Source organism: Mus caroli, unplaced genomic scaffold (assembly GCF_978045245.1).
Source record: "Mus caroli unplaced genomic scaffold, Mus_caroli_1 scaffold_14, whole genome shotgun sequence".
NCBI lineage: Eukaryota > Metazoa > Chordata > Mammalia > Rodentia > Muridae > Mus > Mus caroli.
This window is the reverse complement of record NW_028227269.1, coordinates 24,721,289-24,738,506: the sequence shown is the minus strand read 5'-3', so window position 1 is coordinate 24,738,506 and position 17,218 is coordinate 24,721,289.

Genomic DNA, 17,218 nt, shown 5'->3' with positions numbered 1-17,218 from the left:
CTTTCTCCTCAGCCACGTAAACTCCCAGAGCAGACCACTAAGTGCAAATGCGAATTCTCACACATTGTAACACATTGACTCCAGCACACACTTAGGGAATAATCATGGACAGAGAAGCAGTTTTTATTCAGGTTGTTTCTTGCATGGTGTGATAGAGTAACCATTTCTAGAGAGTTCCCGAGCCTCAGGTTTAGCAGACAGGTTGATCTCTGTGCAGCAGGCTGAGATCCAGCCAGCCTTCCTTCAGGAAAAGAGGATGGCCAAAGAATTCTTAGTTAAGAGTCTATATTTCAAGTAGCCGTGTCTCTGCTGTACTCATTCAGATGAACCCTCTCACCCTGAGGAAGATGTCTCTGCTCTTCACACCCTCAGAAAGGAATTCCAAGTGTGGTCATCTTCCTCCAGAGATCTCAGCTTTCTTCAGCCCCTTGACTGGGAGATAACTCATATCTCTGATCCACTATGATGCCTCTTCCATCAGAACCATCTTTCCGGAGCTTCTTAACACAGACAGAACCACACACTTTTCAAGTCCACTATAGTAAATCCACAGAGTTGTCTAGGTATAGGGAGATGTGTGCACACATACATAATGACATCCCGAAAACTCTTCTCCCCATTGCAGATGATCACCCTCCTCCATGAATGACATTTCTAACATGGGTTCATTTAAAGACTCAACTCAAGCATGTCTGCACTTGAATTGCCAACCCTTCTTAGTTTTACACATCCCATTTTTACTTGGCAGACAGTGCCCAAAGCCTTTGCACGCCTTGCTATCCTGATAGGCCATCCCATTGTCTCCTGAGTGGACCATGGGACCCACTGCATGGTCACCTTGTCTTGGGTGCCAGAGACCCTGTGCTTGATGCAGGTTTTGATCAGGCAAATACAGAAGGAAAAATCTGGATGAAGACTGCAGAGAAATGTGCCATGTGGATGCATCGAGCTACTTCTTGCCATTACCTCGGTGGACAGTCAGAGAAGCATCCGACCACAGTCAGCCCACTCCCACTCAGACGAGAAAATCATGGCCATCTTCTTCTCAGCACAAACAAGCTGGCACTCTCAGCATGAAAGCTGTCTAGGAAATTTTAAGTAATAGTGTGGTGTGGATAGATCTCATGAATATTCATGAACCCAGGGTCTAAGCAGCCAAGCTAAGCACAGAATTACAGCAATTATCTGAGTGATTTACACACACACAAAGCCAGCCCTAAGCAAAATTACTGAGGAAGCTGGAAGTCAGCTGTCCCTCTGTCTGGCACCACCCTGCTTCCTCTCAGGTTGCCCTGCAGGGGCCTCCTGCTCTCTGCCTGATTGAGTCTCTGTGGCATTCATTCTCAGACCAGCTTTCTGCACAGCCCCCCTGTCAGTGACTCAGACCTCTTCCTGCAACTTACCTGTCTCCATTCTCCAGAGCGTGATCAATTAACTAGCCAGAAAATAGGACAGGATGATTTCAGTCAAGGCATAAATGGGGCTTGCCTTTGTGTTTCAGTATCTCTGATGCTGGCAAGCCTTATTTAAAGGGTCTTTGTTATGATTCCTTTACCCAACTCCAAGAACAGGAGGCTACAAACAGATTTAGTAAATAATTAAGTAGATATAGAAGGGTGACAAGGACTCCATGGTAAGTCCTGGTGTCACAGAGCCTTGGAGCAGGAAGGAACTTCATAGGTCATTTAGTTTACTTCACAGGCTTACAGTTCTGTGACCTAATAGATGACAGAGTACTATAATGTGAACAAAAAGTTATTCATGAGACCATTGTCGGGCCTTTATTGTAATTTTGTGCCTCTCAGAAAGGTAGGTATAATGTTAATCCCTTTCCGTTATTCCTCTCTGTATGTCTTTAGGTACATATATATCTGCAAGATTCTCTATCTTCTATCTTCTTGCCATTTGTTTTGGAAACATTAGGGAAGACGATGTTTGGTTAAGGGAAATACCTGGGAGGAGTCAACTTAAATCACACACCTGACTATCCATCCAGATAAATGTCCCATCCTTTATCCAGCCACCATTGTCTCCACCCCCATCCTCCTTTTCCTGGGTCTTGGATATTATGCATCCCAGACTTGAAGTTGCTGTATAGCCGAGGATAACCACAAATTTCTGATCCATATGTCTTCTCCTCTGCCTCCCAATTGCTGTGGTTACAAGTGTGTGTCACCATACCCAGATCCTGTGTTCTCTTTGAACAAAAGTTTTCAAAACTTTAATTTACACAGTTAAAAGCTCTTTGATTAACATGAAATAGTTATAAATATTTCATTGTATGTAACCAGTGTGTAGTGGCCAACCAGGGTAAGTGCCAGTGAAGTATGGCCGAAGTATTTCACTAACAGCATCATGGATATACTGGAAAAGGCTGAGGCAGCCATCTTGGATCATAAAATAGAAAGCATGAATGAATACTGCAGATTAACAGGAAACAAAGGGGAGCTCAAATTGAAAGGAGTGGTGCCTTGGTTAAAGTTTCTAGAACAGTTTAAAGAAAAAGTACTATGTTTTGGCTTGCCATCACAGGGAGGACAGTATTCTGAGCCTCCATGCTCCTGAGTAGTTACATTGAAGCTACATTCCAGAAGATAGGAAATGGGACTGTTTCTTTCCATGCCTCCACTTTCCTTAGCTGATGTCGTATGTTTCTGACATCCCTAGAGTCATGGGATCTCCATTGCAACCTAGGGCTTGCCTTCTCAGCAGAGTGTAATAATTTCTCAGGAAATCCTGGCAGAGACTCCAACCCTTCCTTCATCCTTTAGCTTCAGTGGCTCTCTGGAATGTTGTCCCAAACCTCCATGATTCCTTATTGCATTTCTCATGCCTGATGCTGCTGCCTAGCCTGATCTGCTGCTGGCTCCATAAATAGTAAGGACACATGGAGACAAAGCTATACTGACTTGTGTGTGCCTTGGAAGATCCATCTGGAAAGCCTCTTTCTTAGGCAGTGACTTCCCAGCAGGAACCCTTCGATCTCATTTTCAATTCAAGTTCTCTCCTTCCAAATTAATTTGCATTTTCACAAGTTATAGCATTAGGTGTGCAGGGTCTTGCCCTCATGGGATGCTTCCCATTGGCCCAGGGTAGATGGGGTTGAGAGCATTAATTGGGTGAATCTTCTTAACAATTGCTGTTTCTTCCTCATCTGCTTTGTTGCAGCTTGAAACTAATTTTCTTTCCTTACCAAACTGTATATTTTTTTCATATCTTCCTGCTTCACTTTCTGCTGTTTCTCACTTGCAAACCAGAATGAGAACAGGGAGCAGTACCATTTTGTGGCATGAATTCTATTCTTAACCCAAACTGTCTCTGTCCAACACATTAGTCAATTACTTTTAAATTCAGCCTTGCTTAACTTCTGAGGACATGGACAGAAAGCAGCATTGATCTTTGCCAGAATGTAGCACCAGTGCCCTCTATATCCAGTTTTAAATGGAGCCCTTGTTTCTCTGTAACTCCAAGAGCTGGGCTTTTACTGCAAGCCTTTTCTTTCAGAGTCCTGGTACCACAAATACTGATCTGGATGCACCATTATTCCCTGCTAACAACATTCTCTGACTTCTCCAGCACAACGTTCCAGAATCTTCTACGTATGATCAATGCTATTACCCTATAGAACAAAGGAGAGACCAAGCATGCCATACAGGTCAGGCTGTTGCCTAAGAATAGCTAGAAAAGTCAGCGGTTGAGCATATTAAATGATCTCTGTAACAAAATGATAACACATCAAAATGCATACAAACATGCTAAATCACAATGTAGGTGTGTGGACTGACACTTCAGAATGATAAATCATGTGGCTGGGAGACAGTGCTTTATTTTTAATGTACATGAAGAACAATTGGTTTTTTTATAAGTCAAGTGAGAAGAAAAGGACTTGGTTGAGTAATTAACAAAGAAAAAAATATACCCATAGATGTTTATAAATGCACAAAAATCAATTTATTTGCTATTTCTATTGACAAATACATTAGATTTCACAGAGAATTCACATTATGGAGGGCTATATTCTTAGCCAAACTGCCATAATCTTTCCAAGTTCAGATGTTCCTGCTGATGAAAGATCATCATAGCTGGCCATGTTGGCTATTGGCATAGTAGGAGGGGTGGAGAGGATCATGGGACTCTCCACTGAGTCTCCAGCAACCCACCCCAAGCAGTTCTATGCAGTTCTGCCCTAACTGCAAATGACTACAGGGTCTCAGAAGGGAGCTAGAGTATATAGGCTGGAGAAGACTAACAGGAGGGAATCTATCTATGAAACCATGAAGAAGCCATTACCTATACTAACGGAAGACTTTGCTGTGCAGTGCTTTGGGGTGTCCCATGCCACTATTGGTAACCCCTCATCTATGCTCTGTAAGTAGTTCCAATAAACCCACTAGTTCTCCAAAGGGAACTTTGCTAGAATCAAATGTTGCTTTGTTCATGGGACCTTAGAAGAAGAGGATAGACATTGTCTAGGTCTACCTTATCTGAGAGAAAATTCTCACAACCCTCACAAAAATATGGTGAAGAAATGTGTGATTTACAGTGACGTTGCAATGACAAGCTGCAAACATAGAGTATCATTTATTTTGGTTTATTAATAAAATGAAGAGCTGAGAAAACATATGCATCCAGTTTGATAGCAAGTATTTTCAAACATCATGGAGGAAAAAAATGACACAAGTGAAAAGTTTCCAAATATTTTGTCTCTTAAGCTGTGGATGGATGGTGGCACACACCTGTAATGCCAACTGTCTGTAGACAGGAAGATTATTACCTTGGAGCCAACCAGAGACTACATAGAAAGATGTTGTTGGGGGTTTTAAAATGTTATCCTGGGAGATTTTTTTAAACGAATCTGTATTATTTGTAGTTTTCCGTATTGGTTTTAATATTGCATAATGAATTAATACTCAGAAGAAGCAATGATCATCCTCAATGATCCAAAATCAGAGGAAGGAGAACATCACCTGGTGCTTGGAACTCTTGCAGTGTGGTATCTCTGTCTCTCTTTCACATATCTCTGAGCTCTTGCCTCTAGAACATGTTTTTAATTCAGGTAAATTTCATATGTGATGCTTATATTGTGTGTGCACTCCTGTGCTCTTTAGTATTTAATATTCTCTTCTTCCTCAGTGGACCAAGTTATTAAACACGGAAGCCCACCTAGAGGGAAGTGGCCAATGTTACGTTACTATGGTATGCATCCAGGATCCTGCTTATTCTGCATAGAAGGTAAGAGTTCACTATATGATAGACCCAGCTCAGTGTTGGTGTGTTGAACAGAGAAGTACAATGGATAGCATCCTTCAGGCCTCTTAAACAGAACGGAGGCTTGTCCCCTGCACTGTTTTTGTTTACTTCAATCCACATTATTTCACTTTATAGTTTACAAAAACATCCGTCCACGTAGATTGGAAATTTAAAAACTGTAAACAAAAAGCAATGCAGATACCTGATGCATTACCAAGAATGTTCTCATGTTCTAGGCACATGCTGTGAACACAGTCTCAATTCCACATAGACCTAATTCAACCCTCTGATGGCTCTAGGCACCAAGGATGCCACAGGAGTGGAGGAGATTGCAAGAACATTTTCTTCTGATGCTCTCTGTGCTCATAGATCTCACCCAAGAACAAAAGAGCTCATCCGACACATTAGTGGAAGATTCTGTTTCCATGCTTTCCCACCTGGTCTTTCTAACCCTCCTCCATTGCTGTAAAATAACTCCATTACCTGAAGACACAGATGTCCATGGAATTTGGGTTTTCTTCTGCTCTGCCCCTACCCTTCTGATAAGTGATACCAAATGTCCTTTAGAGGAGATGTACGGATGATGTCTTGCTTGTTTCATAGGATGCTGACTGACTGTGAAGGCCTAGGGAGGACCTACAACTTTGTGTAAGAAACTCCCAGTTTTATGTAGGCAGCAATGACAAAACCCTACTCTTATGTACCATCCCTTTGCTTACACAGTGCCATGCCCAGCACACTCAAAATTAGCTTTGCATCGCTATATGAAAAGAATGGTGTGAATTTCATGTACATAAATCAGGACTTTATATTGATAGTAAGAGCTTCCCCAGTTCCTGGAGATGGAGAAATCCTTCCATATTGTTATGCCGCTTGGTGGAGATAAATTCATTGGCTTCTTGCAGAATCTGGAGGCGTAATGGCACTTTATCACTGGCTTTTGTAAATGAGGGGTTATAATGCTTTGCATGTCCCTATTTCACGTTGTCATTTAAAACAGGTTATTTTTCTGTAACCCCTAGAAAAGTGACAAATATATACATCAGAGCCCACATATAGGCTGGTCACAGTGGATCGTGCAATTTCAAGTAATACAAAGAAAATTGTGCTCACAAAGGGTTCCTTGCAGCAACCTCCCCCACTCACAGAAGAAGTTAATGAGCTCCAGGTCAGAGGTCAATCTCTGTATGAACCACTTAAGCCCAAACTGGAGCCGAGCCTTGTCCCCAGCAGAAAGCTGCATCCTGTCACAGCAGTCCTGTAAATGTCAGACAAGGGCCACAAATGGAACCAACATAATTGTGGACAACTTCACAGTTTCCAGTCATCTACAAAAGAGCCATAAAGTCATCACATACAGCCACACTCCGCATCATTATTCGATGCTCACATTCAGAAAACATGTTTGTGTGTGTTCATTCCCTTTAAAACGTGTTTATCAGAGCAGGCTTTGAGGGAGATGGGATAAGTATTGTTAATTTTAGCCATGAAGAAATGGATGACAGAAATGGTATTCCCCACATGCCAAGAGTCAGATGGAGAAGTCCAGTCTGATGCAGATGACAAGGAAATTGGAAGGGAACAGAGCTGTTATGCATAAATAGTGAGGTTTTTACCTTTGTATACTTTTTATAAAGTCGGCTCTTTGCAGTTATCCCAGAAATTAAGATAAAGCATAGGTGGAAAAGTATCCTTCCGACACCAGAGAAATTATCACAGGCAGGCATTGACAGGAAGGTTCAAACTGTGAGGTCAGGGAAGGTAAGCTGGCTGCTCCATCGAAAGATGAGCAGTGTGGGCTGCCACGGCTCTGCCACAGTACCCAGGGGAGTTGTCCATGGGCAAGTGAGCAGACCTGAGTTCTGATGTCAGATAGGAGCACACAATCTTGACCTGGAGTCCATTGTAATAGGAACTCTCTGGAAGCTGTCTGAAGCAAGGTGCCAGAGTAAGGTGGTCTTTAGAAATTGAAGTACCCTGTTAAAAGGTGTTGGTGAGTTTGGGCATGAGAATTGAGCAATGAAGAGAGCTCACTATGGGTCAGGATCAACGTGGCCTCTAAGAAGATGCAGAGAGAGTGCTGCTCTGACCAAGGTCTCCATGGCAATAAAAAGCTTGTGCCTTGATGCCCAACTGCGGGTCTCCTTAAGATGACATACACTCACATGAAGAGACCTTGCACAGTGGATCTCTGACAAGCATAGAGTTTGATGCCATCTGCAGACCACTCACTGCATTGGAGAAGTCAGCCCTTCCTAGAGGTGAGAGCTGGTAAGGTAGGTCACATGTCTTACTGGGTCTCTCACAATCAATTATGGAAACAGAGACAATACTAGAATTCAGAGAGGTGGAGAACACCTTGCTAGCAGTGGAGATGTTCACTAAAATCCAAAAAGCTAAAATCCAGACATGGACATCCAAAGAAATAAAAATCTAAGATTTTGGTATCTTGGATAGAGTGGTTCTCAACCTGTGTGTCCAGAATCCTTCGGGGGTTGCACATCATATATCCTGTATATCAGATATTTACATTATAATTCATAACAGTAGTGAAATTACAGTTATGAAGTAGCAACAAAAACAATTTTATAGCTATGGATCACCACAACACAAAGACTGTATTTAAAGGGTCACAGCATTTGGAAGGTTGCGAACCATTGCTCTAGTCTGTCCACACCACAGGATACAAAACACAGGCTGACACACCTCACACAATTATAGTCAACCATGACACCTGATAGCTCATATGAGGTTGGGACAAAGTAGATGTGTTTGGCCCCCACTTTTCTTAGCCTCAGGAAATATTCTTCTACTGTAGCATCACAATTGTTGACCATGTGCAGTCTGTTCTCTTTCCCATGGTAACTCACATCACACACAGTCACCTTGTGCAGTCTGCCTTGACAAGCTGAGGTGATATCATTAAGAGAGACAAGGTGGAATCCCCCGCTTCTCATTCAGCAGTCTTGGTGGTTTACTTTTCTGCTGATTTTAGTATTTTTATAACCTATTTCATTTCATTTGCCTATGAACTGCACATGGTTTCCAGATGGAAACACATTTGAGCAATGTAGATCTTTCTTGGATTTTCCCTGACGCACAGCAACAATGCATAAAGCACAGGTCAACACAGTGTCAAAATCTGACATAAAAGATTCTAAGACAACAGAAGACATATGTGATGCCACTGGCTTTATAAAAGATAACAAATAAGAAAATGAGGATTTCGTTCTAGGTCAGTGGTTCTCAACCTATGGGTCATGACCCCCGTGGCAGGTGAATGGCCCTTTCACAAGGGTTGCAGATCAGATGTCCTCCTGCATATCAGGTATTTACATTATGATTCATAAAATTGCAGTTATGAAGTAGCAAAAAATTAATTTTATGGTTGGGAGTCAACAAAATGTGTGGACCTATTTTAAAGTTTGCACCATTGGGAAGGTTGAGAACCACTGCTCTACAGAAATATGAGAATATCACGTTCCCTCTTCTACTATGACCAAAAGCATTTTGACCATTTGGATACAAAAACTACCAACTCATAGCATAAAATAAAAATAAATAAGATAAGAATAGAAAATGTAGACATCAAGACTCATGCTGACATGAGTACCCTTATTTGTTGACTGATGTCATACTTTAGATTGTTCCTGGCAACAATGTGTGTGGCTTCCCATACTCTACTCTTGTCCCCTGACATCACACTCTGCATGCCCTCAGCAGCATGTTCCTTCATAGTCTGATTATTGCCACTTGGGACAAGAAGAGATATTGCCAATTTGGATGATAAGTGGGCTTTGCTATTGGATACCGATCACTGGGGAAGCTTCTATAGTTTGGAGCTGGGATAGCAGGCTATGTATGTTTATGTATGTGGGGGGCAGGTGCTTGTATATGTGTTGCACATGATTTTTGGCTGCAGGTGCACATATTTTTGAAGACCAGAGTTCACATTCAAGTTTTATTCCTCTGGTAACACACACTTTGTCTCTGGAGCTAGGGTCTTTAAATGGCCTGGAGGTGCCCACATGGGCTAGACTATTTGGAAGGGGGAGGTGGTCAGGAATATCATCCCTAACTGAGGAACTTCCCCTTCCATATTTGTGTTTTGACTGACTTAATCTTGTACAGGTCTTGTGCATGTTGTCACAGCTAGTATGACTTCATATATGCAATGGCCATGTTACCTCCAGAAAATATGGTGCTGGTTCTGGATCTCAGAATATACTCCCATGCAATGATTACTGTGTCCTAGGATGAAGGAGTGTTACAGAGATGTCGCATGTGCGACTGAGAACTCCATACTCTCTGATTCTCTGTACCTTGACCAACTGTGAGTCTGTGTTAATGACCATCAGATTCATGGCCTCTGTAATAGTGCCAAGTTTAAGTTCCATCTTGTGGAACAGGCCAATCAGAAAGTCCCTAGTTTCTCTAATAACAATAATGCCACTATTGAACAAGTGTCCATGTCTTTCTAGGGTGTCATTATTGTAGCTCACAGCATCCATAAAAGGCTAGGATTGGGGATTACTTCTCTCCCCAGGTTGTGATGTGTTTCATGTGGGGGGAAGGGGAGGAGAGAAGGGGAGGGGAAAAGGGGAGGGAAAGGATGAGGGGAGAGAAGGGAAAGAGGCGGAGATGGGGGAGAGGAGAGGTGAAGAGGGGAGGGGAGAAGAGAAGAGAAGGAAAAGGGGAGGGGAGAAGAGAAGAGAAGGAAAAGGGGAGGGGAGGGGAGGGAAGGGAAGGGAAGGGGAGGGGAGGGGAGGGGAGGGGAGGGGAGGGGAGGGGAGGGGAGGGGAGGGGAGGGGAGGGGAGGGGAGGGGAGGGGAGGGGAGGGGAGGGAAGGGAAGGGAAGGGAAGGGAAGGGAAGGGAAGGGAAGGGAAGGGAAGGGAAGGGAAGGGAAGGGAAGGGAAGGGAAGGGAAGGGAAGGGAAGGGAAGAAGAGGAGAGGAGAGGAGAGGAGAGGAGAGGAGAGGAGAGGAGAGGAGAGGAGAGGAGAGGAGAGGAGAGGAGAGGAGAGGAGAGGAGAGGAGAGGAGAGGAGAGGAGAGGAGAGGAGAGAAGCAAGGGAGGAAAACCCCATGGAATTTGTTGACATTTAGGGAATGACAGAGCTCTCTCCACCTTCTGGTTTCTTTGCCTTTATTTTTATTGCTATTTTCTGAGGCATAAAGTCCATGGTGTAAATGGGTGTAGAGGAGACCTGCTACAGAGTGTCTTAGGCATACAATATCAATGCCTTTCAAGAAGAAGGATCAGAGAGAGCTCTATCTCCCAAAAGAGCCAAGACCAACTTTCAGGTGGGGCATTACAAGCCAGAAGGTAATTTCCTGAAGTGAATTACATAATGACTTGATCATGTTCTTCCCAACCTCTGAGATAGTGAAGAATAAACATATTTTCTTTGTATCTCACTGTCTCTGAATTTTGCTATAGCTGCTAAAGCTGCCAAAGGAACGTCTTCCATGTCAAGCCTGGAATCCTTCTTAGTATTACCACTTAGAGGAATAAGGACTCCCCCTTCACCCCAACTGCCCTCGGTTTTACCATATTTTTCATTGAGAATCCAGTGCACTTGCGCCTGGTTGTGTTTCCCTGCATTCTTTCTTCACCTGTCCTTAATGAAAAAGAGACTGAAGTGAGTGAGTGGCAAGATGCATCAAATTACTCTCTCGAGCTCCGGCAGCCATTTCATGCTTCCTAGATGGGATATAAATGCCGGGACATTTGTATACAAATTGAGCAAACATGCAAATCGGTAATCTGGGACTAAAAAGACACAGAAACGATCTTGGAAAATGCATTTAAGGAAAAAAATTACAGTATCATGTTGGTAGACATAAAAGAACTTTGATGAAAGCAGCTGTTAAATTGTTAATTTAACATAAAGATGGAGCTGATGATTCAAAAATGATCAAGTGGGTTGCAGATATTCTGTGCTCTGAATAGCATAGGCAGCAAGGCGCTCAGCCCCATCTATGGTTGTAATTGGGGCTTGCATTCTATCCACATTAGCAGAACCGTTAATAAATCACACAAGCAAGAAATGAGGAATTGAAGCTCTCCAGGTGTTGGATAATGCCTCAAATATCCTCACCACATGTTCCATAGAAGTCAAGCGAGTTCCTAAGCGCGGCTTAGTGATCATTCACTGCACAGCTCCAGCTCCAGCCGTGTTAATTCTATAGTACAAATTCAGTTACAGGCTGAGATCATTATGTGGCTGCTTCTGCCTGAACCTCAAGACTCTCAGATCCTTCACATTGTAGGGATCTGTGCCCATTAGTCAACTTGGTCCTTTTCTTGAATCTCAGTTTCTCTTTCCCTCTCCACCCCCATTCCAACCACATGTACATTAAGAAAGGGATTTTCTTGAACAGAACAGTGAAAGGCTGCTTACTGGAGGTATGTTTGTATGTTTGATGGCAGAATTGTCCCAAAGATTATTCTTAGTGTTGCAACTAAAAACATGTAACCTGAGTTGTGGTTAGATGCAGACTGAAATGCTGGCTGGTATTCAATAGTGATTGACTTGGTACTAGACATGCAAGGACTTGTCAGAACAAATACTATTACTATAATTATAATTACTATCATTGTTTTGAAAACAGGGTCTTGTATGTGGGACACACTGACCTTCAACATATGATCTTCCTGTCTCAGCCTCACAGAATGAAAATTTTACAGAATACATCCTCATGCCTGGCCAGAACCCATCTTAAAAGTCAGCTATATAAAAGACAGGTCAGTGTATAAAATCCTTCCAAGTGTGCATGAAGACATGAGTTTGATCCCCAGAACCTAGATAAGAAATCCAAACCAGTGCTGTAGATTGTAATCCCAGTGCTGGGAAGGTGGAGTTAGGTCGATTGAAGGCCAGCCAGCCAAGCTCACTTGCCAAATTCCAGGCAAGTGAGAGATCCTATCTTGAAACAAATAATCAAAACAAAATGCAGACCAATTACATGATACTGGGGAACATCTAGTGATAAATAATCCCTTTGCAACATAAGGTACATTCAAGAAAAACACAAAGTCCAATAGCTAAGAGCTAGTATCCCAGGAAAATAAAACATTTTGGTTTAAGATGGTGATGTGTCTCACGTGGTATTGTGGCTGAGAGCGAAGCTGAGTATGTTTTGTTAGCATGGCCAGCATTAGCATTATATTAGAGGGAGAGCAACAAGAGTTCTATTTGTTCCAGCTAAACAAGTCACCTAGGAGTACTATCTTCAATCCTACTTACTGAGGATGTGTTTAACACATCCACAAGACAGTATTCAGATAAGAGCATAGAGGATGACTGAAGTTGACCTCTAGAACCCACCTGAAAAAGTTGAAGGTTAATATGATACACATAATCTGAGCATGGGGGAAACAGACAGGTGGATCCTTGGAGCTCACAGTCAACCAGACTAGGGTAGCCAGGGAGCCCAAAGCCAGTCAGAAGTCCTGTCTCAAGGTGACACTCGAGGTTGACTACTGACCTTGATATACATGTACACACACATACACATATTTACACATGAAGCCCATACACACAGACACACACACACACATTCAGAAACATAGTACAGCTTTCTTCAAACACTAGCTAGAAATCATGGGAGTCTGGTTAACAAGACTCTGAAGGGCTTTGTGTGTGAAACATTACCAAAAAGGCTAAAATGAGCAGAGATGTCCCTGATAGGGAGAGCATTTTTTGATATTCAGAAATAGTTATGGTAAGAAAGCATCAAAGCACATGAGACAGGAACCCTGTGACTGTCGTTGTGTTCCACAAATGTTATCAGGCACATACCTTATTGAGCAGGCAAATTTAGTTAGTTGTTAGACTCCAAGTGGTCTGCAAGGTGTTGCTTGTATCCTTAGCAACTTCCACAGCCCTGTGACTGAAATGGGCACTGTGCTCATACAAAACCATAGACCATTCAGTGATAGAGGCCAGAGAGAGGCAGAGCAACGGGAACAAGTGCCTCTCCTATGTTTGCGACAGTGGCTTGTCCCTCCTTAGTCACCTGAATCAAAGACTCTGAAGTTTAGGTGTGAATACAACACTATATTTTGGATAGAAGAGATAAATGCTGAAGTCATATTCAAGGAAAAGATTCAGCAATTAAGAAGAACAGAAGAAGTATTTTCCAACTACATTGTTCCCAATGCATTTTTGGAGCCTGCCTTTCAAAGGATGTAATTAGGGGTAATGAGGTGCAAAATTTCATGTACAAAAGATGATCTTGTTAAGGGCAGTCTAGGCAGACGGTGCACTAAAAATGGATTGTAACTCGTTGTGCACTTGATGTCAGTACCATACACCCCCAGCTTTTCTCCATAATCAACTCCAGCAAGGTCTTAAGAAAATCAGAAATTTCAAATCTCCTCTATGAACAATTATTTGATTTTTTTCCCCTTTCCCAGTCTCAAAAATAGCCAGATTTCCTCACAACCTGCAGTGATGAAAAGACTTCATTTCCCATGTTCAATGCTCAGCTACATTTTCAGACTCAAACAGAGAATGCACAGCCCTGGCCAGAGCTGACTCTGTGAGACCCAAATTTCCCTATCAAAACTCGAATGTCAAGAGCATGGGCAGACTCTTGTCTGAGACTCTGTCTTTTCAAAATGTATTTCTCAATTCAGATCTACTAGCTCCTGGCTAATAGAAAACTAAAAGTTCAACTATTTTAAGACAAAATGAAAATGCTTAGTGTCTGTTCTCACCTAAGACAGGGGAGCAGAAATCACACTCGATATCATTAATCTGGAAATGGACATGTGTTCAAAAAACTCTCTCTCTCTCTCTCTCTCTCTCTCTCTCTCTCTCTCTCTCTCTCTCTCTGTGTGTGTGTGTGTGTGTGTGTGTGTGTGTGTGTGTGTGAACATGAGCACCACCATGCACAAATACCCAGTGACAGCTCACTTGTCGGAGGTGGTTCTCTCCCTGTCCTCATGAAGGTATCTGAAAAAACAGTCAAGACTTATGCAAGTGCCCTGACCCCCAAACCACTCCCCTTACCCAAGTATTTACATTTTTAAACATTTTAAGACAAGAAGAACCTCTAGTGACAGCATCATTTCACTCCAGGCTGTATCGTATTAGTTCAGATTACGCATCTGCAATACCCATTGTTTGCTCATACATAAGCCCGACACTGCTGGAATTTTCTCTGGAGACCATACCACTCAAAATTTATGACTAAGTGCTACCCAGAAGACAAGTTCAACCAGAGCCAATGCAGAATGGACCATGCTCCAGGCCTGGTAAGCAGTAACTGGTCACAAGTGCAGGCTGATTCTTATTTTACAACTGTATTTATGCAAGAATGCAGGCTACAACTGAAACCCAAGAAAGTATTTTCACATCTAAAGTGTCTCCTCATTGTCCATAAACTGTGTGCTGAAATGCCAGGAGAAGTAGTCAAGATAATAAAAAGTGAGACTGTGAAGAACACTGTGAAGTCTGTCATTTGGACTTTGTTCTAACAGATACAAGGAGAGAGAGAGAGAGACAGACAGAGAGAGACACAGAGACACAGAAACAGAGAACAACAGAGAGACAGAGACAGAGAACAACAGAGAGACAGAGAAAGACACAGACAGAGACAGAGAGACAGAGATAGACAGAGACAGAAAGAGGCAGAGAGAGAGACAAAGAGAGGCAGAGAGACACAGAGAGACAGAGAGAGATACAGAGTGAGACAAAGACACAGAGACAGAGAGAGAGAGACAGAGACAGAGAGATACAGAGACAGAAAGAGGCAGAGAGAGACAAAGAGAGCAGAGAGACAAAGAGAGACAGAGAGAGACAAAGACATAGAGACAAAGAGAGACAGAGAGAGACAGACGGAGAGAGACAGAGAAAGGCTAAGAACCATATAGCATCATATTATCAACAACGTCTCCATGGAATGTATGGAATAGTCACACTCATCTTCCATTCAGAAATCCTCCCCATCTCCCAGTCTTATCTTTGTAGAAATTTGCTGGTTTCCTCCCTCCTCACTACCTTGGAGATGGCTCTAGGAGGCAGCTGAGGGTACCACTTATGTTCAAGGCCAGCACAGATAGATCCTTTCTAATTCTCTGAATTCCTTCCCTCCACATGACTTAGTTGATCTCCATTTCCTGGGAAGGAGTGTTTCCAGGGAACATCTTCCATATGTGAAGACAGCACTAAGATACCCTAGTCACTCTGTCTGAAAGCTTGTCACTAAGGCATGGTAAGTGTGCAGTAGAAACTAAGAAAAGCACAAGGATTTTGATCATGTCATCCCAGAGCCAGGCAGGTCACAGCCTATAATATATTCCACTGCTGCTCCCTTCTGAATTGTGGCAATTATTAATTTTCAACTAGCACGAGAGCTGGAAGAGAGACTTGGGGTTGTTGATCTACCATGGAGTTGGCACCTCAGGAATGGAAACAGGTAAGTTAGGAAGGTTGGTGCTAACAGACAGCCTGTTGACTTGCTCAGTTGTGGCAGGGCTACCAAGAGGATCTGAAGTGTCTGAGTAGACAAGAAATGATGTCACAGTACGGAAGGATCGCGTCAGAGGTAAGAGCCGATGAGAGAGCCTTCATGAAACTACTGTGGAAAGATTTGCCACTTACCAGTACCAGAGACACACAGGGATGGGGAGAGTACAGCCTCTCTAATATTCCTTTGATTCTTTCACTTATAAGTTTAGTGAAATGGGTACTAAATATAACATTTGACTGTGTGACAAGTGGCAAGTGAGTTAACCTCTCCAAGGCTTGATCCCCTCAAGTGCAGTAGATACTGTATTTACTGATGCAGTAAAATTTTCTTCCAAACAAGCAAAAATAGGGACATGAATTTGGAAGTGGGCATTAGGCTGGGTTGGAAGAAGTTAGGCCAAGTTATGGAGTACACATGTAAATATTCAAACACATGGTATGTGAAATTGTCAAAAACAGTATAAGGGTATTGCATAAAAAGAAGACGGGCTCAGGAAGCTGGAGTCATAGAGCTGATATCACATCTGTGACCCTCAGCAAAATGGAGTGTCTTTCCATTTTCTCCCTGTATTCCTTTTACACTGGAGTGAAGTGTAGCCTGAGCTCGGAATCTATGACCTCTGGGTATTTTCTCTCTTTCCAGTCGGTTTGTTTGCTCTCAGAGAGATGGATGAAACATAAACAGTTCGGTAGTTGATTCCCTGGGAAACAGCACTTAAAACGGGGGTGGGGGGCGGGAATCACTGGCTTTCCACTCATGAGCAACCAACTAGGAATTGCTCAGTGAGTTCTCATTGCTGGAAAAAGCAAAAACAAACAACAAAACCTATAAAGCCCACAGTATTCAAGAGTAGGCTAGTAATAGTATAATTCTCTGCTCACCTCTTGCTCAACACAAGTACAGACAATGGGCTTCAAATTCTTCAGTCTGTAGATGTAGCTGAGGTCAGCAAACATCTCATCAGAGTTGTCACAGGGACACCCATCATTCTGAGAACAGGTGCAAATCCCCACCCCCCTTCTCCTCCTCCTCCTCCTCTCCCTCCTCCTCTCCCTCCTCCTCTCCCTTCTCCTCTCCCTCCTTCTCTCCCTCCTCCTCTCCTTCCTACTCCTCTTATTCCTCCTCCATTTTTAGCTAAGATTTTGTTTAAAACACTTTTGATTACATTTTTGGTTTAAATGGCTTACATTAACTTGAGTATTTGATTCATTAACAGATAGGTTCAAGTCGTCCATAGCATGCTCTACTGTAAGTCTGAGATTTTAACTTATATTTAATTTATTCAAAGCATAGATTCACAGTAGTTGAGTCCAGGCTGTACATTAGAATAGTTGAGGGGAAGGGAGTATATTAAGTGTAGACTTCTCTGGCTGGTATTTTCCATGTCGTTTCCTCTTGCACCCCATTATTTTTTCTGTTGCTGTGATGGTAAAATATCATGACACAAAACAACTTATAGAAAAAGAGCTGGTTTGGGCTTATAGTTCC